The sequence below is a fragment of the Canis lupus genome, chromosome 1 (assembly GCF_048164855.1).
Source record: "Canis lupus baileyi chromosome 1, mCanLup2.hap1, whole genome shotgun sequence".
NCBI classification, from domain to species: domain Eukaryota; kingdom Metazoa; phylum Chordata; class Mammalia; order Carnivora; family Canidae; genus Canis; species Canis lupus.
The window spans coordinates 44333129-44357850 of NC_132838.1; the positions used below are offsets into that span (position 1 = coordinate 44333129).

A 24722-nucleotide genomic window follows, 5' to 3' on the forward strand; every position below is an offset into this window, starting at 1 on the left:
TGAAAGGAAAATAAATGGAGTAATAACCATATATTTTATTTTATTTTTAACCATATATTTTAAACTAATATGTTTATATTAGTCAATAACTTGTAAAACATATATTCTTATTATTTTATACCATACTAATTATTTAATTTCAAACCAGTAACATCAATTTATTTATTCCACAATTGTTTTTGAATACCTTTCACATGTTGGGGACCTGCTGACAATGCTAGGTGCTACCATTACATAAATAAAAGTGCCCAACAAACTCACTGGGTAGGGATATAGCAGTATGTTGACCATAGGAAATCTCTTGATGTTTTCAGATTTTAGAAAACTTCCGAGTTGAAATGGGCCAGCTGTAGACCTCTAGAGCATGTCTGAGGTACAAAATGAATATGAGGGGAGTTTCCATCCCTCACTTTTTTCTCCTTTCTGCTTATCTCTAGCTATTGTTTTACCATATTAGTGACCAATAAAGGTTGTTTTCTCTAGATAAATCTGGATATAGTAATCCTATTGATAGCTTTCCTTCTATAAGATGGCAATTTTTGTTGTTGTCCAAGGTTTATTGAAGGTAGTATAGCACTGTAGCAGAAAGATGCAAATGGCTCCAACTGGTATCTTGAAATTCACCTCCACTGTGGGCTGAGAGACCTGCAAGCTGGACAGATGCCAAAGTTCAACACCTTCAACATCTCCTTGGTGTCACGATCTATTTCGAAGATCTCTTGATCTAGGACTGAGACCTCAGGAACACAATTACTTCTTTCTTCCCTCAACTCCATCTGCAGTTTGCTGGGGGTCTCTCTCACCCGGCCTCTGTGAATCAACCTGCTGCCTCATTGTGCAGCTTCTCACTGGCAGTAATGATGACCCCCATGCATACCGGCTTGTGGGTGTGGAAGTGGCTGCTCTGGCCCCTGTAGGACTTCTCAGTGATGACCTGTGACACCCTCTTCACGGTTTTGGTGCGCACATTGACAGGTCCCTGGTAAAAGAGCAATATAGATATTTTTATCTTCTGTAATGTTCTTTCAAGAGTCAGTGTGCTGCAGTATGTTACTCATTTTATTTTTAATTTTTTAAGAAAGATGTTATTTATCTGAGAGAGAGAGAGAGACTGGGAGTGGGAGAGAGTATGTGTGGGGGAAAGGGGCAAAGGGAGAAGCAGACTCCCTGATCCACAGGGGGCTGGATCCTAGACACTGAGATCATGATCTGAGCCAAAGGCAGGCCTTAACCCATTGAGCTACCCAGGAGACTCATTTTATTCATTAACTAGGAGCTCCATGAATACTTTTCTTGTGCCTGTTCTGCAAATTTATCCAAGATCAGATGTGTCCTTAACCAACCTTTTGCTTAAAATCTCCATTAAAATTTAAATGTTTCCTTCAAGTTGGTCCTCATAAGGTCACCTGTTAACTACTTACTGAGTTGGACACATAGCAGTTATAAAATTGTAAAGTAAGAGCTGGTTAAAAAGGGAAAGTAAAATCAAAATCAAAGGGTAAGGTAAACAACCATACTTAAATACACACAAGACTACTTTTTTTAAACTGTAAAATATTGAAATGATAATTTGCTAGGCAGACTTCTATATTTTGTTTTTATTGCTAAGTCAGTTCAAGATTCTAATAGAACGCCTCTTGACTGTAATAGAGATTAATGTGCAAACCTAATACTTAACTCCCCAGTGATAAGAAGGCAATTGAAAATAATGGTGGCTGAAAAAAATCACAGGCAGCTAATATCACTGACAACAATCAGAAGTTTTGTAAAATTGTATTTTTGTGAAGCAGACTGCTTGAAATATCCTCTAACAATATATATATTATTGAACTGATCAACTAAAAGAAAGATTCTTTAGATTAAATACAGATAATTCTTCAGTATAAGAGGGCGTGGAGTACAGTAGCTAAAAGCACAGACTTTTGAGCAAAATTATGAGATTTTGGTTCTGAGCTTTTACAGTTTCTGTGTGACCTAAATTGTTCTGTACCTCAGTTTCTCCATTAGTAAAAATTATAGAGTATTAATGCATATACTCCATGCTTCATAGCATTCTTGTGAAAACTAAGAATTGATTTACAGGAATCACTTACACTGATGATGCTTAGCAACTAGAAATCAATATAGGACAACAAGTTAAGTTATTAATGTGAATTGGAGCAAACAAAATATCCAATAGATTTATTTAATTTTATTCACCCTCAAATTTTTGCAGCAATATGGACTTTAGCAGCAATAAATGTTTCTATAATTGAGATGATTTTAACAACACAAGCAACAAAAAACAAACAAAACCATACAGGTAAGCCTTAATGATTTTAAATTCAAAAAGCTTGGAATTTATTCCTGCCAGTGTGTGGCTTTCAGTAAGTCATTTGACATCTTAGTAAAATGTACCAAAAAATGCTGATCTTTGTAAGAGGCATGTTCTAAAGAGGACATTAAATGATAAAAAATATTAGAAAGTGATTTCATCACTATAGAAAAATGCAAATATCATTATTAAGACTATACAAATATTACTTTGGTTAAATATATAGAAATTCCTCACTCAAATAAGAGATGGCTCCATTTCAGAGATTACCTTCAATGCTATTTAAAAATAATGTCTTCCATTTGAAGATAGTGAATTGAATCTACCCTTACTCTTGTCTCCAACAAATTAAATGGAAATGGCAATGAAATATTTATAAAGAGATGGGGACATAGCAATCTGAGAATGAGACAAAGGTCATTAACACTCAGAGATTTTGATAAATTTCTGAAAGATAGAAGATGGAATCAAATGACAATCTAAAGGTGAGACAGCAACATGGAGCAAACACAGAGAATGGCACATGAAAGCTCTTTTTGTCTCTGGATAAGAAAATCCAGAGTTTGCACTCAGGGTTGGAGGGGAAAAAGGTGATATAATAATGATAATTAATCAAAGGGCTAACAACATAAATACTTCCAAAGTCTCTTACCCTTCCTATCTCAAGCATGCAGCTGAATCATTTTGCCCACTTTAACCGGTACAGAATAATCACAGAAGCAACTTTCTCAAATTATACTCTGTTAACTCCTCATATCAGAGTTATTAAAATTCAATATCAATATCAGACATATCAGTCTTAGTAAAAATTTAGATAGCTTATTCCATTCTGTACCTACTCAATTGAATTTCTGGGGCAGGACATTGGAATATGTATTTTGAACAAGTTTTTTAAGTGGCTTTTCTGCTTCCCACTATATTTTGAGAATCATCACACTAAAGACAATGAACCACCTGACTTGTAGTGGCAAGATTTTCTTTAAAATGTGTGACGAAAGCCTATAGTTGTTTTTTTATTTTGACCGAGATGGAGTCACAGGAACCAGAATTACCCTCGCATTTGGAAACCAAACAGAAAAAAACACCAAAATTTTTGACAAGTTTTTCAGAAATTGGGCATGGCAGTATAAGATCATTGAGAGAGGAAATGCAAAGGAAGTGACCCCTGTGATTGTCTTGGTTTCCTGCCCACTTTACCCACTACAGAGCAGGGAGGCAAACCAACATGGAGCCCAGTAAGAGAGCAAGAATCTTTATAGATCTGTCCAGGGTCGATTCTTGGTCTCATGTAGGGCCAGAATGAGTTTGTTTTCCTACCTGATAGGGAAAACATATTCATGGGGTTCTGGGTGGAATACTCAGTAGGTTTTCTTGCCTCAGTAGTGGGGAAAAATTAGCCCTCGACTTAAGGCTTCTCTGGTCTCATCTAACAATGTTATAAAAAAGACTTGAAAGGATCAGGCAAATTCCAAGTCACTTAACTGCATTTTAGAACAAAGAGGAAAAATATTCATAGTAATACAAAAATGTCAATCACTCAGGAGTTAAAATTCAAAATGTGTGGCATCCAATAAAAATATTACCGTGCATGCAAGACACAGGGAAAGTGCCAGGGTAATTCAGTGGGGAGAAAAGAAATTTTTTTTCAGCAAATGGTGCTGAAACTATTTATAGCCATATGTTAAAATGTCAATCTCAATCCTTTACCTCAAACTTTGTACAAAAATTAACCCCAAATGGATCATTGTCTAAAAACTATAAAATTTGTAGACAAAACCAGAAGGATATAGTGATTTGGTTTTGGCAAAGATTTCTTAAACGTGATGCAGATTGATTTAAAAGATAATACAATGGGCTTCATCACAATGAAATATTTTTATTCTTCGAAGGATCCTGTTTTGAAAACGAAAAGGCAAAGCTATCAACTGGGAGAAAATATTTGCAAAATATTTAGCCAACAAAGGAATTTTATCTAGAATATATACAAAACTATGATGATTCAATAAAACAGTCCAATTAAAATGAGCACAAGATTTGGAGGGTTTCACGTGTGTGTGTGTGTGTGCATGCTCATATGCACATTTACAAATGATGTTGAGCATTTTTTCAGGTATAACTATATTCTTAACAGCAAACCCCTAAAAAACGTACAACATCATTAATCATTCAGGAAATGCAAATTAAAACCACAATAATATACTTCTGTACTCTCAGTAGAATGGCTTCAATCAAGAAGTTTACTAACACCAAATCTTGGTGAAGATGTGGAACAAGTGGTTCTCATTCACTACTGGTGATAATGTGAAACGATACAACCACATTGCAAAATAGTTTGGAAGTTTCATAAAAAGTTAAAATTTCACCCAGCATATGCCCCAGGCATTCCACTTCTATGTATTTACTTAAGGGAGAAAAGAGCTTGCATCCATACAAAAATGTGTATTTGAAGTTCATAGTAGTTTTACTTTTAAAAGCCAAGACCTGGAAACAACCCAATGTCCAACAAGTGACAGAATGAATAAAAAACTGTGATATATCCATGTAATGAAATACTACTCAGCAGAAAAGGAATGGATCATGGATAAGTGCTACAAAATAGATGCAACCCACAACACTTATGCTGAGTAAAAGAAGCAAGACAAAAAGTAAAAACTGTTTGTTTGTTTGTTTGTTTAGAGGAGAGAGAGAGAGAGATAGCACTCATGTATGTGGGATGGGGAGGGGCAGAGGGAGAGGTAGAGAGAATATTAAACAGACTCCATGCTCGACGCAGAGCTCCATGCTGGGCTCAATCTCATGACCCTGAGATCATGACCTGAGCTAAAATCAAGGATCAGAAGCTTAACTGACTGAGCCACTCAGGAGCCCCAATATATGATTCTGTTTACATAAAATTATAGAACATAAAAACTAATCCATGGTATCAGAAATCCTATCAATGATTGACTGGGGCTGGGGTAGGGGTAGGCGATGCAATTGCAAAGGAATATGTGAAAACTATTGAGGTTGATTGATAGTCTTAATTATCTTGATTGTAGTGATCATTTCTATGAGATATTCATATGTCAAAACTCATCAAATTTCCCCTGTGGATATGTAAGTTATTGCATTTCCCCCTAGGTTCCTTTCTAAGGCCAATGTACTTGTCCCTAAGCAACTAAGAATATTGGTTGCTGAAAGGTTACTGCTGTATTCTTCCCAGGGAACTTCTCTCTGGAGCAGAAAAATGCATGGCTCAAAGTTTTAACACCTGGGAGAGGATGGCAGATAGCCAGTAACTGGTTTATACAGAAGTGGGATGTCTCAGCCATCTTACTTCAGCTAGGATCAAATACAACCACACATAAGGGTCAGCTCTTTTGTAGATCCAATCCTTCATTTTTCACTTTTTTATAGTTTCTCTCTTGAGACCACTTCCCAATACTCCATGTAACTCCAAACTTCAGAGTCTATCACCATGGAACCCAAGCCAAGATATTTGTCTCAGGATTGGTGTAAGAAACAGATATTAAATAGAATTTTAGTTCTGCATCTTTTATAGGATGTCTGGCAATTATTGGTGGAAAATAGGGTATGAGTAGCTCTAGCGCATTGTCATAATATTTACCACTGGTAAAACGCAATGTGTAAATGGTGGAGGGGAATCACTGGCTGACACTCAGTATCTCTGGTGCTTGAGAGGTGTGATGGAAAGGGTTAACTATAAAGGCTATGAATTGGGAGGCAGTTACTGAGTATATTTGATTCATGGACTTCTTGAACAATGATGATGATTCACTGCTGGTCCAAGGCAAACTAAAAAATCCATAGTCTTTTTGCTATCGCTTAAGGAAAATCTCCTGTACCAGGATTGTGTCTGCCTCAATTTGGTACAACTCTGAAGGGTCATCCTAGCTCTGTAGCTCCTAGTAGGATGGGCTGAAGTCTCAGCTACCGCTGCATTGTCAGCTCCTGTTTCTGCTTGGTGTGGCCATGTTCACTTTCTTCCAACTGTATCTCCAAAGAGTATTCCCAAATGAGCCATCTGCATGTGACTTTCTGTAGTCTTTTTTTCCAAGGAACCCGATTCTAGGCCTGCCCATGCTCTTTAGAGCTAAACTGTCCCTTTTCCATCTACACCGAGTTCACCTTCTGTGTCCTTCAGTGTAGCCTTCCAATTCAGGAAGGTGGGCTCCTAGGGAAACAAAAAACAGGATTATATAACAGAAACAAAACTGGCCCAAGCCACCTCTATACAGCAACCAGGCTTCATTCTTAAACATGATTGATACTCAAAGATCTCTAGGCTCTTAAGGGCAGCAACAGTACAAAAACAAGGGAAGAGGAGGCTAAACATTCTAATTGGTATTTTTGGTCTAACAGCGATCTGTGTTTTAATCAGTTTTTCCCTTGATCACCTCTGAGATTGAGCAACTTTTTATATTCTTAAAGTCCAGTTGTGTGTTCTCTTCTGTTACTCCCTTGTATATATTATTTGATAATGTGTTGACTGCACTACACATACCTAATTAACCCCAGAGAAAGAAGATTTTGCTTGTTTGTATTGTTCTTGTTTTTTGTTGTTGTTGTTGTTTCGTCTTTTTACTTATTTACCTTTAGAGCTCACTTGGTTTGTTTTTCTCTCTTTTGCTTTATTTTGAACCAATGTTCTTTCTTTAAGGTTGTGTTCTTCATGTTATCATAGCATAGGATGAAATTTTTGATGAGAAGTTCTGATGAGAGCAGTGCCTTTTTTTTTGGAGTTTCAACTAAAAGCAGATTTCCAATGAGTAAAACAATTCAACCTCTCTATGTAATTCTACTAAATGTCTTCCCTTGGCTGTTCTATTTGAGGTCCTTAGTACATAACCAAATCATAATTAATATCAGCGCATATGCTACATATGCCATAAAATGTTCTTCATTAGATACATCTGAGTCCATCAGTGGTATTTAAAAAAGAGAGAAGGAGAGAGAAACAGAAACAGAAACAGAAACAGAAAGAGGCATTTGGGTAGAGTTTATAGGTGTAGGATTGTAAAACAATTTAGAAGTAGTCATTTGGGTACAAAGGATGTGCAAAATAATGATGACTATTAAATATGTCAGATCTAGTCCCCAACTAAGTATTAAGGGAAAAATTCAGTATCTCTAGAAAGGATGGATGGTCCCCTATAATTTATCTAATCTTTATTCCTCATTCAATATCATTGGGGAAGCCATTCATGCAATGAGGGGTCAGTCTTTGTATCACCTTGGCCTGTGATACAAGGTCACAGGCAGATCACTTTTTTAGGCAGATCACTTAACTTCTCAGAATCTCAACTTCTTTGTCTTGGAAATGAGGTTAGCTGTAATACCTGCTTTCTGGAGTAGTTGCTTAGATTAAATTTGTGAGAACAATGCCTACAACATAATAATGCTCTGTGTGGTAAGATATTGTTATCATTTTTAAAATTGCTATGAGGTACATATACTAATGTTTAGATATCAATTTTTAAAGCCGTTTAGAATGTTTAATTTTGGTGTACATGAAAGGGGGTGTTAAAATTAGTGACAAGTTTCATAGAAATCTTGTTTGGTTTTATTTATTCCACAGCTTAGTAAAATTAATATAAATCTAACACACCTGCTGAAAATTAGCTTTAACTCTATACTTGTAAACAGCATCATCCCAATTATCTTAGATAGATTACCACATTTAAGTAATGTGTTTTCTAATAAGATTTGTTCATGTAGACATTGTATTAAACTGGTTAAGAGATTAATTGTCTAGAGTTTACTAGAGAATAGCACAACAGAGACTACTGTGGTCTATGTTCATTATTTAAGCAAGTTCCAAATATGACTCAAAGCTTCTGTTAGGTTAGATTTAAAACTAGATCTAGATTTCAAGACATATTTTTAAAGATATTATTTTACCTAGTGAATTTTATTTGCCAAATTGTTTATTTCACTTGTTAAAATTGTTTGAAGTACTACTTTGAATATACTATATGTTATATATTATATATCTATTGTTGTATTTGGTTTGTAAATCTCCTATGGTGTCATTTATATAAAAGAATGTAGTTCAAACAAATGGTTTTTCTTTTAATTTTATACGGAAACATCTATTTTTGTGGACAGATCTTTGATTTGGGGTTGACATCCTTTTTGCAGCACATAATGTCAACTGAAGCTCCAATTTTCTTTTGTTTGTGGTTTGTATGGAATTTTTGTTTAGGGTTTCTGGTTTTCTTATACTGTGTTGGTTTCTCTGTTGACCTTCAGCTTTCTAAAATATGCTTTTTATTTTATTTTTTAAATTTCACTTTATTTTCTTTAGTAACTCATATAATTTCAGCACACTCTAAAATGACTACTTGAGACATCCATCTCCACACCCTTTTTATGAGATTTAGTTGAAGCAAAATTCAGTGGTGGTAAATAGATGTTTCAGACAGCTGCATTTGCAAAAAGTTTGAAAATAATTAGAGAAAAAAAAAGCAGCCTTTGGAAAAAATCTGCCCTTATTCTTCTCTTGTTTCTAAATCTCTCTATTTTTCAAGAAGTCTTTCACATCTGGAGTTACCCTTGGAAACAAAACTTCCTGAACTTTTACTCAATAATTTATTTCCTATATGCCCCTACTTCAAAGACCACCTTGACCACACTTTCCATACTTCTCTCTTGAATCTTAGATCCAACTCACCATTAGCTGGTTAATAAAGGAGAAAAAAATGTTTGTTGACCTTCAATGGAAGGAAGAGGCAAGGGATGAAAGAAGTCTCTGAATACAAACCATGAACTCCTTGGTTATAGGTATATACACTGGAGAGAAAATTTTGAGCAAAAAGGTGATATTATTAATACATTGATAAAGCTTTGAATAACAGTATAAACTGAAGTATCTTTGCTCTGGTAACAGACTGAGCCTGAGGACTAATAGAATGGAAGAAGTGTTGCAAAGGAGGACAAATGGCTTTCCTGGACAATTTTATACTATGCAATTTTTCTATGAGGGTATTTGCCATTACTGTCACCTACTTCATAATTTTTTCTTCTGTCATCTCACTCACAGGAAACTCTAGTCTTTGACACAGAACTTCACAATATTGCCCATGTGACATACACTAGAGTTTAGTGCATTGAGAGATCAGTGCAAAAGGATCAGTAGTATAATTCTTTATCAGATCTAGATAGCATGTCAGCTAAAATGGCCTGGCTTTTTGGTAGATTGGCCAATAAATTCTTTCTCTTTTCTCTTCCTGTGACTTTTTTATTATGTGTGGCCAACCAGAGGCTGTTAATAATGTCCCAAGAATTATATGTAGATTTTAGTGAGAAGCATAGACCCCACTTATGCTTATGGTTCAAAATGCACACCAAAATTGTAATTCCAGACATTATCTCAGCTAATTGTGTGTTTGTGCTTTGTTTTCTATTTATGTTACTTGAATATAAATATCTCAGAAAAACTATCAGGATGATTGTTAATAAGAAAGCTCCAAATTGGAAGTTTCTATGTTTATGGCTTTCTTAAGTTATACTAAAAAAAATCAATTTTTTATTTCCAAGACTTTATGCAAGTTGTTAAATGTGAAAACATTCCATTTATTGTGTAAAAAGATTTGGTTTGTATATGCCAAATGTTGTTGTTTTTCCTTTTAAGCTTTTGTAATGTTTAAATATATACTTGGTTGGAGATTGTGTTATTCTTTGAGTCCAGAAATGTTCATTAGCATCTTTGCAGGGAGTATAAGTAACCCTGCCATATGCATGTATTTAGTTTCAAGTGGAGAGGGCAAGAACATTTTCAGTGGATTAAAATTATTCTCTATGTCTCAGAAAATCTATGGCAGTAATTATGAGAAGATAGCATAATTATGCAAACCACTTAATGGATTTTCAAAATGGCAGGACACTTATCATTTATTTATTTTAAATATTATGATGCATTAATAAAATGAAAAAGGAATGTTTATTAACAACAGCAAGGCAGTAGGGTACAGAGGCAAAAGGTAGTGGTGAAAAAAATGTAGGTGATGTTTTGGTCCTCAGTCTGCTCAGTCTTATTTAAATTTTTTTTGGACTCCAGGGTATAAGATATGACATTTATTGGTCTTTCCTAACATGGTTCCAAAATGGTTCTTTCCAGAACTTTCACTGTAAAAGGAAGAAAAGGGAAAAATAGAGTGATAGAGACCTAGTAAAGGATGTGTTGATTGTTGGCTTAAGGCTAAATATCTAAAATTAGCCCATTGGAGATTCAGAAAGAGAGTTAATTGGGTTATATTAAGGCCCAAATGAGATTGGACACCAGGTATCTTTTCTAAAAGATTGTAAAATACTCTACCTTCCATTTGTTGGGGAGAAAACATTTTTCTTTACCCTTCAAGATTGTTTTGGCTAGTCTAATAATTAAATTGACATGAAAGAGATTAACAGGAGAAAAACAAATTTAATTATGTACATATGGAGGTACCACAAGATTCTGAGGCTCCCAAGCAATCAGGCAGTTGAGGCTCATACTGTCATCCAAAGCTAAAGAGAAAGGATTAAGGGTTTGGGACTTCAAAGAGTAGGAAGACAATTCACAGGAAGATGAAGAAGAGTAAATATTTGGTAAACAATGTTTGCAGGGCCACTCAGAAGCAATGGGACATAGAAATTTTAGCAAATAGACTTTGCTGGGTTCCTCCCTGTTTACCACACCTAGCTCATATTATAACAGTAGTTATCTATATGATAGTTCTTTTCCTGGAGCAGGTTCTCTATCTAAATTCTTTTATTTTTTTATTCTTTTATTATTTTTTAAGATTTTATTTATTTATTCATGAGAGACACAGAGAGCGAGAGAGAGTGAGGCAGAGACACAGGCAGAGGGAGAAGCAGGCTCCATGCAGGGAGTCCGATGTGGGACTTGATCCCGGGACCCCAGGGTCACACCCTGGGCTGAAGGCCGTGCTAAACCGCTGAGCCACCCAGGGATCCCCTCTATCTAAATTCTTTTAGGCAGCTTGAGTGAAGGTCAAGGATTCTTCCTAAGCCTTTTCTTTTCTTTTCTTTTTTTCTTTTCTTTTCTTTCCTTTTCTCTTTTCTTTTAATAATTGGCTTAAAATAATCCAATACCAAAGAGACATTTTGGGGTGGCAAATTTTGCTCCCCTATACTTTGATTTCATGCATTGGATTTATTGAGATAATCTGGGCTATGAAAGAATGATATCATCTCATCATCATTATTTAATCATCATGATTTTCCTTTATTGTTGATTATGTGCCATTCATAGCTCTTAGCACTTTGCAAGTATTAAAACATTTAATCTGGGGTGTCTGGGTGACTCAGTCAGTTAAGCGTCTGCCTTTGGCTCAGGTCATGATCCTGGGCTGGGATCAAGCCCTGCATCTGGCTCCCTGCTAAGCAGAGAATCTGCTTTTCCTTTTCTCTTCCCCTCTTCCTTTTCCCTTGCTCATGCTCTCTCTCTCTCTCTTTTTCTCTCTCAAATAAATAAAATATTTTAAAAAATTTGATCTTTACAAAAATGAGATAGTTGTGACACAGTGTCAATATTATTATTAATTTCTTTTTTGTATAGTTAATTTATTTTCGATTAATTTTTATATAAGTCCTTCACAATGTATTTTAATATTTGAATTGACTTTACAATATCTTAAAATATACTTAGTAGACAATTTTTTAAAAAGATTTTATTTATTTATTCATGAGAGACATACAGAGAGAGAGAGAGAGAGGGAGGGAGGGAGGCAGAGACACAGGCAGAGGGACAAGCAGGCTCCATGCAGGGAGCCCGATGTGGGACTCGATTCCGGGTCTCCAGGATCAGGCCCTGGGCTGAAGGCAGGCGCTAAACTGCTGAGCCACCCAGGGATCCCCTACTTAGTAGACTTTTGATCACTTTTACTGATTTCACAGACCACTTTTAAAAATTTCACATTTTTGTTGTTTAGATCATGATTTTTATTAATTTCTGTTTTTTTGTGGGATATTTAATTGACAGGATTTTATTTATGAGGAAGCATGGAAAACTTCTGCATCATTGGTTATGTCTAAGAATGTCCTTGCACATGGATAGTAGCTCAATTTATTTTTTATTTTTATTTTTTAAAGATGCCATCTATTCGTGAGAGACACAGAGAGGAGGCAGAGACAGGCAGAGGGAGAAGCAGCTCCCACCTGCCCCAGTAGCTCATTTTAAAACTGAATTTTTATAATAAGTATTGCCTACTTGGAATGTGTTCTAACATTTGTCACAGTAGATGAGTCATCAGATAGCCAATGGAGTTTTTAATTTTTTTTGTCTCTAAGTTATTTGTAACTACCTGCATGTTTGTAAACATTTTTCTTAATTTTATAAATTCAGAACCAAACATGTTGACATGGATATGTTATCATTAGTGTTGCTTGGTGCTCAGTGAGTTCTATCTTGAAGTTGCAAGCATTCTTTCAGGCTTTCATGTTGATATGTTCCTTACATTATGAAGCCTTGCATAAAAATTAATGTTTATTCTTTTATTGTTCTTCTATTTTTAGTTCCTAGCAGTGTACCTGATGTATTTGTTAAAGTCATTGAATTCTTGAATGAATTGTTCTAGCAGCTTGAGAGAATAATATTTAGTACTTTCAAATGGTAATGTGGGGTCTAAAGAACCATCAAGAAACTGAAATAAAAAATCAATTTAAGATGTTTATCTCTCCTGGCCACCTGGGTGGCTCAGTGATTGAGCATCTGCCTTAGGCTCAGGGTGTGATCCCGGGGTCCTGGGATCCAGTCCCATGTCAGGCCCCACAGGAAGTCTGCTTTTCCCTCTGCCTATGTCTCTGCCTCTCTCTGTGTCTCTCCTGAATAAACAATTAAAAAAAAAAGAGAAGTTTATTTCTCCTGTGAGAAGTATGTAGACCAGGTTAGAGTTATATTGTCAGAATGGTTGTCCATACATTATATATCATTAATAGTCAAAACTTCAACAATCATCAATCAATAGATTTTAACATCATCAGGAAGCCCTTGTAGCATTCATTTAGATGCTGCCAGGATTCTGACAATCATGTTTCTATTTCAAGTATTCTGGGCAGCTTTGTTAGAACTTAACTTGGACAAAAGGTGTTCAGCCTGCAAAAGCCTAAGCTAGCCTCTATAAGTTTTCATAAATGACAGAGAGATGCTGGAAAGAGATTATTATTTTACTGGACTTTGACCTAGAGCAGGAAGTTAGTTTCACAAAGGGAATTTCTAATGCTGTCAGATGATAAAATTGACAACTGGGTGCTTTGGTAGGACCTTTCAGTTGTTGTGGCTCGTCTGTTTATTTGATAATGATGCTCTATCTAGTTAATTTCTCCTGTTGCTATTGTTACAATTTATCAACATTAAATAAATATATATCTTTTGCTTGTGACTGTTGACATTTTTTATTTTGTTAAACAATCATCTTTACTCTTGTGCCATCTGCTCATATTGGAGGAGGAAAGTGAACAGTGGGTGTAAGTGGGAAAGAAAGGCAGAGAGAAAAATAATATAAAGTGAAAACTACTGGGGGAGTTTTGAGGGGTGGGGGCACAAAAAATTGAGAACATAAATGACTGAGTAAATAGCCAAAGAGAAGATAAAGGTGTTTGTTTTGTATGGTAGACACTTAAAAAGTGCAAATGCACTTTTTAAAAAAGATTATCTATTTATTAGAGATACAGAGAGAGAGAGAGAGAGAGAGAGAGTGAGAGACAGGCAGAGGGAGAAGCAGGCTCCATGCTGGGAGCCTGACGTGGGACTTGATACCAGGTCTCCAGGATCAGGATCACACCCTGGGCTGAAGGTGGCACTAAACCACTAAGCCACCGGGGCTGCCCTGCAAATGCACTTTGAAGAAAGAAAAATCTTCAGATAATTACTAAATAAAATTGGTTCAATGAAACACTACTCTTATTATCAAAATAAAAACCATTCCTGCTGACCCATGTACATTTTAGGTCTAAGAAATATATCCTCAGTAAAGAACTATTAATTTATCTTATTTTCCCCATGCTAATCATATTATATGGGGAAAGTAATCACATGGTGGATCTTTTCTGGGGAGGCTGAGTTAATCATCAAGTGTTCTCTAACCTCTGCCTTACAGGTAAAATGATGGTGTAGCAAGAGAAGTAACACATGCCAGAGATATAGCATGTAGGGATTGAGTCTGGTAACATTGCTTAATTTCATTTCCTTTTAAACAAGTCTAATTTGTATATGAATACAGTGTGCAATTACTCCCGTGGTTGACATGGGGAAGGGAGGTATTCACACTCAGAACACTATTACTGTTATTAAAATTTGTATAAAAGAGAATTAAAATATCAGTTTGTCTTTTATAATCAGAAGGATTTATAACCTTTTTTAAAAAAAGATTTTCTTTATTTATTCATAAGAGACACACACAGAGAAAGGCAGAGACACAGGCAGAGGGAGAAGCAGGTCCATGCAGGGAGCCCGACGTGGGACTCGATTCCCAGTCTCCAGGATCACGCCCTGGGCTGAAGTTGGCACTAAACCACTGAGCCACCCGGGCTTCCTGATTTATAACCTTTTAAAAATAGTATTCTTCTTACTGAATTTGGTCTTAAATACTTTAAAAATAATCACATACTTACATGTGTTAGGTCATTGATAATGGCATATTACTTTTATCCAAAAGAAGGGAAAATGAAATGCACTTTGATTTTTAGGAAATAGCACATGAGAGTATCATGGCAATATATGCTCCAAGATAGACCTGGAATTCCTAGAATCTGGGAGAGAGTTACTTTGTAAGTCCCCCAAATCTTGAGATATAAATCTATTGGAAGATAAGGGGAGGTGTAACAATGTAATCAGAGCACATAAAAAGAGGGCAGATGTTGCTGGGATTAAAGACCATGCACTGAGAGAAATAAAGAGACTCAAGATAACTGTACCTTCTGATGGAAGCTGGCCCAATTAAGAGGTGATGTGAATGCATATGGAGGAATAACAATACAGTCGACTGAACCCAGGTATCCTAAGTAGAACCCTACCATTCCTGAAACTAGTCAAGTATGGAGAGTTACCAAAATGGGGAACACCGAAGCAAGTTGGGAGTAGGGAGATGAAGAGTCAATTTTAGGTATGCTAAATTCTTGAGATGTGTATTATACAAGTAAGTGATGATTTCAAGAGGATAATTAATTGAATATAAGGAACTGGAATTCAGGGAGAGAGGATAAAAATATGTGAGTTTCTAGCACATAGATAAAATTTAATAAGTCTGGGACAAGGGTGAGTTGAATATGGTACTCATCCCCAGTGCAGAATTTAAGGGAATGGCACCAGTACCTCAGTAATCAAGATAAAGAGTCTTTTAACTTGTTATTTTAAAAATAAAAATAATATAAAAATCCATGATGAAAATAGCAAAAATAGCAAAATGTTAACGTGTCTCAATGGGACTGGTTGTGATTTACTTAAAGAATGAGTTTAGATAGAGAAGACAATTAATCCAAGGACTAAACTCTGAAGCATTTGAATTTTTTTTTTTTTTAAATCACTGAAGACCTGAGAAGGAACCAAGAAGTCAGGACAGAAAGAACTGGATGTGTTTCTAACTGTGAGGTGAAGGCCCAGGAGGGAGGTAGCATTTACCTGTGTCAGGAGATGAGAGAGGTTGAGAAATGTTCTCTAGGTTACAAATAAAATAAGAAATCATTCATGACCTTGATGAGAACTGATTCAGTGGAGTACTGGGGTCAAAAGCTTAACTGGAATGAAAGAAAGAGAGCATTGGGAGAGGTCAGGATAACACTTAGAGTGTTGTTTTTATTTTGTAGGTTGCACAATGTGACTTTTTTTTTTAAAGGTGTAAAACAATGATTTTGGGGACACCTGGGTGGCTCAGTGGTTAAGCATCTGCCTTCAGCTCAGGGCATGATCCTGCATTAGGCTCCCTGCAGGGAGCCTGCTTCTTGCTATGTCTATGTCTCTGCCTCTCTCTGTGTCTCTCATGAATAAACAAAATCTTAAAAAAAATTAAAAATGATGATTTTGTATATGTATACACTTTGAAATGATGATCATGATCAAGCTGATGTAACATATCGATTTCCTCACTAATTATCACTTTTTTGTGTATGCGTGGTGAGAACATTCAAGGTCCACTGCCTCAGCAAATTTCAAGTGTGCAATACAAGATTATTAATAGCAACCTCCATACTGTATACTACTAGGTCTCCAGAACTTATGCATCTTATAACTAAATGTTTGTACCCTTTAACTAACGTCGCCCCCATTCTCTCCTCAACCTCTAGAAGTCCCTGGAGACTGTTCAATTCTCTGGTCCTGTAGTTTGACTTTTGCAGATTCCACATATAAGCTTTGCTGTAAGGGATAACAGGGGAGGAATGACAACAAAAAGGGGATTTGAGATTAAAGAAGAGACTTCCTTCAATGATGGAGTTAACATTGTGTCAGTGAAATCACGAGACTTCTACAGGCAACACGGACAGTTGGTAATGTGGGGATATGGAATACAACTATGGGAGTAATAACCTTGAGTGGGTATTAGGGAATAGGGAGCTATTGTGCAGCAGAAGACCTGGCTTTATAAAGGAGCATGGGCCGTTCACTCATTGTAATAATAGGGAAGACAAAGTAATCCCTCAATCCTCACCAGAAATCCTTCTATATATCTTATTTACCAAGTTGAATATTTTAAGTCAACTTCTTTTTTCAAATGATCCATCCATCTGTCCTCCATACTCCATTTGACACAGTACAGAAGTCTATTTTTTATTAAAAATTAAGAAAAATAGAATCTATCAAATGTGAGCTCTCCTTGACTTTTAATCTCTGATCAAACATAATGGAGATAGTACTAATCCTTCTGTCCCCCTAAGAGAATCTACAGTGAAAGTTGTTTTTCCTTCTGAGGTCCATTTCTACCTATGCTATGGATTCCATCCCCTTTGGTCAGCACACACCTTGTTCCATCATGATTCCACTTCTTACCTGTATCTTTATGTTCCCAACTTTTCAAATCCCTCCCTTGCTCAGGTCAGTCCCACACAAAAGAAAATAAATACCTTCCTTAATCCTATATTACTTATAAAAAAATCCCTACATATTGCCTTTTTCCTTTGTAGCTGCTTCTTAAAGAATCTGCACTCATTATTTTCGTTTTTCATTTATTTTTTTAAAATTGAGGTATAACTGACTTCTAATATTATATGAGTTTCAAGTGTACAACACGCTGGTTCAATATTTGTATATATTGCAAAATTATCATCACAAAAAGTCTAGTTAACATTCATCACTGTATATAGTTACAAAAATTATTCTTTTTGTGATGAGGACTCTTAAAAATCTATTCTATTCTATTCTATTCTATTCTATTCTATTCTATTCATCTGTTCTAGTAATTTATAAAATACACAATACCGTATTATTGATTGTAATCTCCATGCTATACAATATATCCCTGCAACTTCTATGTTTTATAACTGGTAGTTTGTACCTTTTTGTATTGCGCCACCACACCATTCATACTTTGATCATTATCAGAGAAATTGTCATAATTATCATTTAATAATATTATTTGTTATTATTATTAATTAGTTAATAACAACACTATTAGTAGAATTGTGAACTACTTCAAGTATGCTGGAAAGTATAAATCAATAAAAGTAAGTTAACCCACAAAATAATACCCAAACTTAAGAATTCAATAACAAATGATAATCACCATTGTACCCCTCTTCACCTGTATTTCAGGCAAAAAACAGGCAACTCTTTTGAATTCATTATTTATCCATTTCATACACATTTTTTTATCTTTTAAGGCAAATCTGTGTATGCCCAGAAAATATTTTACTTTGCATGTCTCAACATTTTATATCAACTTTATCATACCCTGTGCATCCAACTGCAGCTTTTTCTTTTCTCTCAAGTTTGTGAGATTTGTCCTTGCAGATACATGTATCTTCTAGGTGTTCATTTTTACTGTCAAATAGCATTTTTTATAGGAATTCATGGATTGCATTCCAAATAAATGGATATTTGTGTCACTCCCATTTTTCTTTCAATCAAATATCTTGCAATGAATATGTTCAAATGTCTCCTCATAAACAAGTTGGGTGCTTCTCTAGTGCAATAGTTCTCAAAGTGTGATTTGGGGCCTGTGAGATCAAAGTTATTTTTATGAAATAATAAGGTATTATTATTTCTGCAGGGTAGAGTTTTCCATAGGCAACATGACATGTGCTATGAAAACAAATTGAATGTGGAGGCGAATATGAATACTATGGTTTTCTTCTAATAACACAGAAAGTAGAAAGATTTACAAAGATGTAGAACAATGCCTCCTTTTTACTGTTTTTGTTTTTTAAAAATGTAGCTATTTTATGAAAAATGTTATATATATTAATGTATGATTGGTTTACTTTTATTTTTTAAAATTGAATAATAATTGTTTAAAATTTTCTGTTTTTTTTAAAAGATTAAATTTGTTTATCTGGAAGAAAGATAAAGAGAACATGAGCAGGGGGAGGGTCAGAGGGAAAGGGAGAAGCAGACTCCCCTCCTGGTATGGGGCTCAATCCAAGGACCCTGAGATCATGAGTTGAGCCAAAGTCAGATGACTAACCAACTGAGCCATTGAAACACCCCTAAATCTTACGTTTTAATTTTTCATAAATTAAGGTTTTCCTTCCTTTGTGCTATTTCTTCAGAGTCACCCTCTACACAGTACAATCTCTAGCAACCATTGATTTGTTCTTCAATCTCTATTTCATCTTTTCAAGAATGTCCTGTAACTGCAATCACACATCATTTAACACATTAAATATTGACAAATATAATCCTTACAAACAAATGTTCTGTATGTCTATTATGCATAATAACCTGTAAGACTACAAAAAGCTTCTAATATAAAAACAGCCTGATAACTTTTGTTATGGTGTATAAATTTAATATTTGAATTGCTTTGCTTGAGGTATATGCATTACCACATCTCCTAGATGTTGCCTATTTCCTCTCAAAATCAGTATCATATGAGAAATAGTGCTGCTCCTAAGCCTTGGCAATATTTGGGATTGCTGCAGATGTTCAACTGCTGTCACTTTGTTGAGGGCAAACACGAGTCTACTTGTGGTTTGGATTAGCAGTTCTCTCATAATGAATATGATAGAATATTTTGTGATATACCTTTTGATCTTTATCTTCCTCTTCTGAGAACCGACTATATGTTAGATATAACAAAGTATTAAATTATGTGCTATAAAATTAATATTTTGATGTACAATTATCAGAACATTTTATATCTTAGAATAATTCTCTCTCACTATATGTGGACAGTCACTCTGTATGCCTTTTGGAACCATTTCCCAGGGTCCTTGCAGGAGTTTTATTATATTATTTCTATTATTATTATTATTATTTAAAATAACTTTTTTATTGGTGTTCAATTTACCAACATACAGAATAACACCCACTGCTCATCCCGTCAAGTGTCCCCCTCAGTGCCCAACACCCATTCACCCCCACCCCCCGCCCTCCTCCCCTTCCACCACCCCTAGTTCGTTTCCCAAAGTTAGGAGTCTTTATGTTCTGTCTCCCTTTCTGATATTTCCCACACATTTCTTCTCCCTTCCCTTCTAGTACCTTTCACTATTATTTATATTCCCCAAATGAATGAGAACATACACTGTTTGTCCTTCTCTGATTGACTTACTTCACTCAGCATAATACCCTCCAGTTCCATCCACGTTGAAGCAAATGGTGGGTATTTGTCATTTCTAATGGCTGAGTAATATTCCATTGTGTACATAAACCACATCTTCTTTATCCATTCATCTTTCGTTGGACACCGAGGCTCCTTCAACAGTTTGGCTATTGTGGCCATTGCTACTATAAACTTCGGGGTGCGGGTGTCCCGGCGTTCCATTGCATCTGTATCTTTGGGGTAAATCCTCAACGGTGCAATTGCTGGGTCATAGGGCAGGTCTATTTTTAACTCTTTGAGGAACCTCCACACAGTTTTCCAGAGTGGCTGCACCAGTTCACATTCCCACCAACAGTGTAAGAGGGTTCCCTTTTCTCTGCATCCTCTCCAACATTTGTGGTTTCCTGTCTTGTTAATTTTCCCCATTCTCACTGGTGTGAGGTGGTATCTCATTGTGGTTTTGATTTGTATTTCCCTGATGGCAAGTGATGCAGAGCATTTTCTCATGTGCGTGTTGGCCATGTCTCTGTCTTCCTCTGTGAGATTTCTGTTCATGTCTTTTGCCCATTTCATGATTGGATTGTTTGTTTCTTTGGTGTTGAGTTTAAGAAGTTCTTTATAGATCTTGGAAACTAGCCCTTTATCTGATAAATCATTTGCAAATGTCTTCTCCCATTCTGTAGGTTGTCTTTGAGTTTTGTTGACTGTATCCTTTGCTCTGCAAAAGCTTCTTATCTTGATGAAGTCCCAATAGTTCATTTTTGCTTTTGTTTCTTTTGCCTTCATGGATGTATCTTGCAAGAAGTTACTGTGGCCGAGTTCAAAAAGGGTGTTGCCTGTGTTCTTCTCTAGGATTTTGATGGAATCTTGTCTCACATTTAGATCTTTCATCCATTTTGAGTTTATCTTTGTGTATGGTGCAAGAGAGTGGTCTAGTTTCATTCTTCTGCATGTGGATGTCCAATTTTCCCAACACCATTTATTGAAGAGACTGTCTTTCTTCCAATGGATAGTCTTTCCTCCTTTGTCGAATATTAGTTGCCCATAAAGTTGAGGGTCCACTTCTGGGTTCTCTATTCTGTTCCACTGATCTATGTGTCTGTTTTTGTGCCAGCACCACACTGTCTTGATGACCACAGCTTTGTAGTACAACCTGAAATCTGGCATGGTGATGCCCCCAGATATGGTTTTCTTTTTTAAAACTTCCCTGGCTATTCAGGGTCTCTTCTGATTCCACACAAATCTTAAAATAATTTGTTCTAACTCTCTGAAGAAAGTCCATGGTATTTTGATAGGGATTGCATTAAACGTGTAAATTGCCCTGGGTAACATTGACATTTTCACAATATTAATTCTGCCAATCCATGAGCATGGAATATTTTTCCATCTCTTTGTGTCTTCCTCAATTTCTTTCAGAAGTGTTCTATAGTTTTGAGGGTATAGATCCTTTACCTCTTTGGTTAGGCTTATTCCTAGGTATCTTATGCTTTTGGGTGCAATAATCAATGGGATTGACTCCTTAATTTCTCTTTTCATTCTCATTGTTAGTGTATAGAAATGCCACTGATTTCTGGGCATTGATTTTGTATCCTGCCACGCTACCAAATTGCTGTATGAGTTCTAGCAATCTTGGGGTGGAGACTTTTGGGTTTTCTATGTAGAGTATCATGTCATCGGCGAAGAGGGAGAGTTTGACTTCTTCTTTGCCAATTTGAATGCCTTTAATGTCTTTTTGTTGTCTGATTGCTGAGGCTAGGACTTCCAGTACTATGTTGAACAGCAGTGGTGAGAGTGGACATCCCTGTCTTGTTCCTGATCTTAGGGGAAAGGCTCCCAGTGCTTCCCCATTGAGAATGATATTTGCTGTGGGCTTTTCGTAGATGGCTTTTAAGATGTGGAGGAATGTTCCCTCTCTCCCTACACTCTGAAGAGTTTTGATCAGGAATGGATGCTGTATTTTGTCAAATGCTTTCTCTGCATCTAATGAGAGGATCATATGGTTCTTGGTTTTTCTCTTGCTGATATGATGAATCACATTGATTGTTTTACGAGTGTTGAACCAGCCTTGTGTCCCGGGGATAAATCCTACTTGGTCATGGTGAATAATTTTCTTAAAGTACTGTTGGATCCTATTGGCTAGCATCTTTTTGAGAATTTTTGCATCTATGTTCATCAGGGATATTGGTCTGTAATTCTCCATTTTGGTGGGGTCTTTGTCTGGTTTTGGAATTAAGGTGATGCTGGCCTCATAGAACGAATTTGGAAGTACTCCATCTCTTTCTATCTTTCCAAACAGCTTCAGGAGAATAGGTATGGTTTCTTCTTTAAACGTTTGATAGAATTCGGGATCCCTGGGTGGCGCAGCGGTTTAGCGCCTGCCTTTGGCCCAGGGCGCGATCCTGGAGACCCGGGATCGAATCCCACATCGGGCTCCCGGTGCATGGAGCCTGTTTCTCCCTCTGCCTGTGTCTCTGCCTCTCTCGCTCTCTCTGTGTGACTATCATAAATAAATAAAAATTAAAAAAAAATAAAAAAATAAACGTTTGATAGAATTCCCCTGGGAAGCCATCTGGCCCTGGACTCTTGTGTCTTGAGAGGTTTTTGATGACTGCTTCAATTTCCTCCCTGGTTATTGGCCTGTTAAGGTTTTCTCTTTCTTCCTGTTCCAGTTTTGGTAGTTTGTGGCTTTCCAGGAATGCATTTCTTCTAGATTGCCTAATTTATTGGCGTATAGCTGTTCATAATATGTTCTTAAAATCGTTTGTATTTCCTTGGTGTTGGTAGTGATCTCTCCTTTCTCATTCATGATTTTATTAATTTGAGTCTTCTCTCTCTTCTTTTTAATAAGGCTGGCTAATGGTTTATCTATCTTATTCATTCTTTCAAAGAACCAACTCCTGGTTCTGTTGATCTGTTCCACAGTTCTTCTGGTCCTGATTTCATTGAGTTCTCCTCGAATCTTTATTAACTCTCTTCTTCTGCTGGGTGTAGGATCTATCTGCTGTTTTTTCTCTAGCTCCTTTATGTGTAAGGTTAACTTTTGTATTTGAGTTCTTTCCAGTTTTTGAATGGATGCTTGTATTGCGATGTATTTCCCCCTTAGGACTGCTTTTGCTGCATCCCAAAGATTTTGAATGGTTGTATCTTCATTCTCATTAGTTTTCATGAATCTTTTTAATTCTTCCTTAATATCCTGGTTGACGTTTTCATCTTTTAGCAGGATGGTCCTTAACCTCCACGTGTTTGAGGTCCTTCCAAACTTCTTGTTGTGATTCAGTTCTAATTTCAAGGCATTATGGTCTGAGAATATGCAGGGTACGATCCCAATCTTTTGGTATCGGTTCAGACCCGATTTGTGACCCAGTATGTGGTCTATTCTGGAGAAACTTCCATGTGCACTTGAGAAGAATGTGTATTCAGTTGAGTTTGGATGTAAAGTTCTGTACATACCTGTGAAATCCATCTGGTCCAGTGTATCATTTAAAGCTCTCATTTCTTTGGAGATGTTGTGTTTAAAAGACCTATCGAGTGTAGAAAGTGCTAGATTGAAGTCACCAAGTATAAGTGTATTGTTATCTAAGTATTTCTTCACTTTGGTTATTAATTGATTGATATATCTGGCAGCTCCAACATTCGGGCATATATATTGAGGATTGTTAAGTCCTCTTGTTGGATAGATCCTTTAAGTATGATATAGTGTCCCTCTTCATCTCTCACTACAGTCTTCGGGGTAAATTTTAGTTTATCTGATGTAAGGATGGCTACCCCTGCTTTCTTATGAGGACCATTCGAGTGGTAAATGGTTCTCCAACCTTTTATTTTCAGGTTGTAGGTGTCCTTCTGTCTAAAATGAGTCTCTTGTAGACAGAAAATAGATGGGTCCTTTTTTTATCCAATCTGAAACCCTGCGCCTTTTGATGGGGTCATTAAGCCCGTTCACGTTCAGAGTTACTATTGAGAGATATGAGTTTAGTGTCACCATGATATCTATTCAGTTCTTGTTTTTGTGGATTGTTCCACTGAACTTCTTCTTAAAGGGGAATTTTAAGAGTCCCCCTTAAAATTTCTTGCAGGGCTAGTTTGGAGGTCACATATTCTTTCAGTTTCTGCCTGTCTTGGAAGCTCTTTCTCTCTCCTTCCATTTTGAATGAGAGCCTTGCTGGATAAAGTATTCTTGGTTGCATGTTCTTCTCATTTAGGACCCTGAATATATCCTGCCAGCCCTTTCTGGCCTGCCAGGTCTCTGTGGAGAGGTCTGCTGTTACCCTAATACTCCTCCTCATAAAAGTCAGGGATTTCTTGTCTCTTGCCGCTTTAAGGATCTTCTCTTTATCTTTGGAATTTGCAAGCTTGACTATTAAATGTTGAGGTGTTGAATGGTTTTTATTGATTTTAGGGGGGTATCTCTCTATTTCCTGGATCTGAATGCCTGTTTCCCTTCCCAGATTAGGAACGTTTTCAGCTAGGATTTGTTCAAATACATATTCTGGCCCCTGTCTCTTTCAGTGCCCTCAGGAACCCCAATTAAACGTAAGTTTTTCTTGCTCAGGCTATCGTTTATTTCCCTTAATCTATCTTCATGGTCTTTTAATTGTTTGTCTCTTTTTTTCCTCAGTTTCCCTCTTTGCCAACAACTTGTCTTCTATGTCACTCACTCGTTCTTCTACCTCGTTAACCCTCGTCGTTAGGACTTCTAGTTTGGATTGCATCTCATTCAA

General features: G+C 36.3%; 1 pseudogene; it reads right to left on the reverse strand.

Moving 5' to 3' along the window:
- Positions 1 to 522: 522 nt before the first annotated feature.
- LOC140604637 (small ribosomal subunit protein eS17-like) overlaps positions 523 to 24722 on the reverse strand; it is a 54731-nt pseudogene continuing 30531 nt past the window's right edge.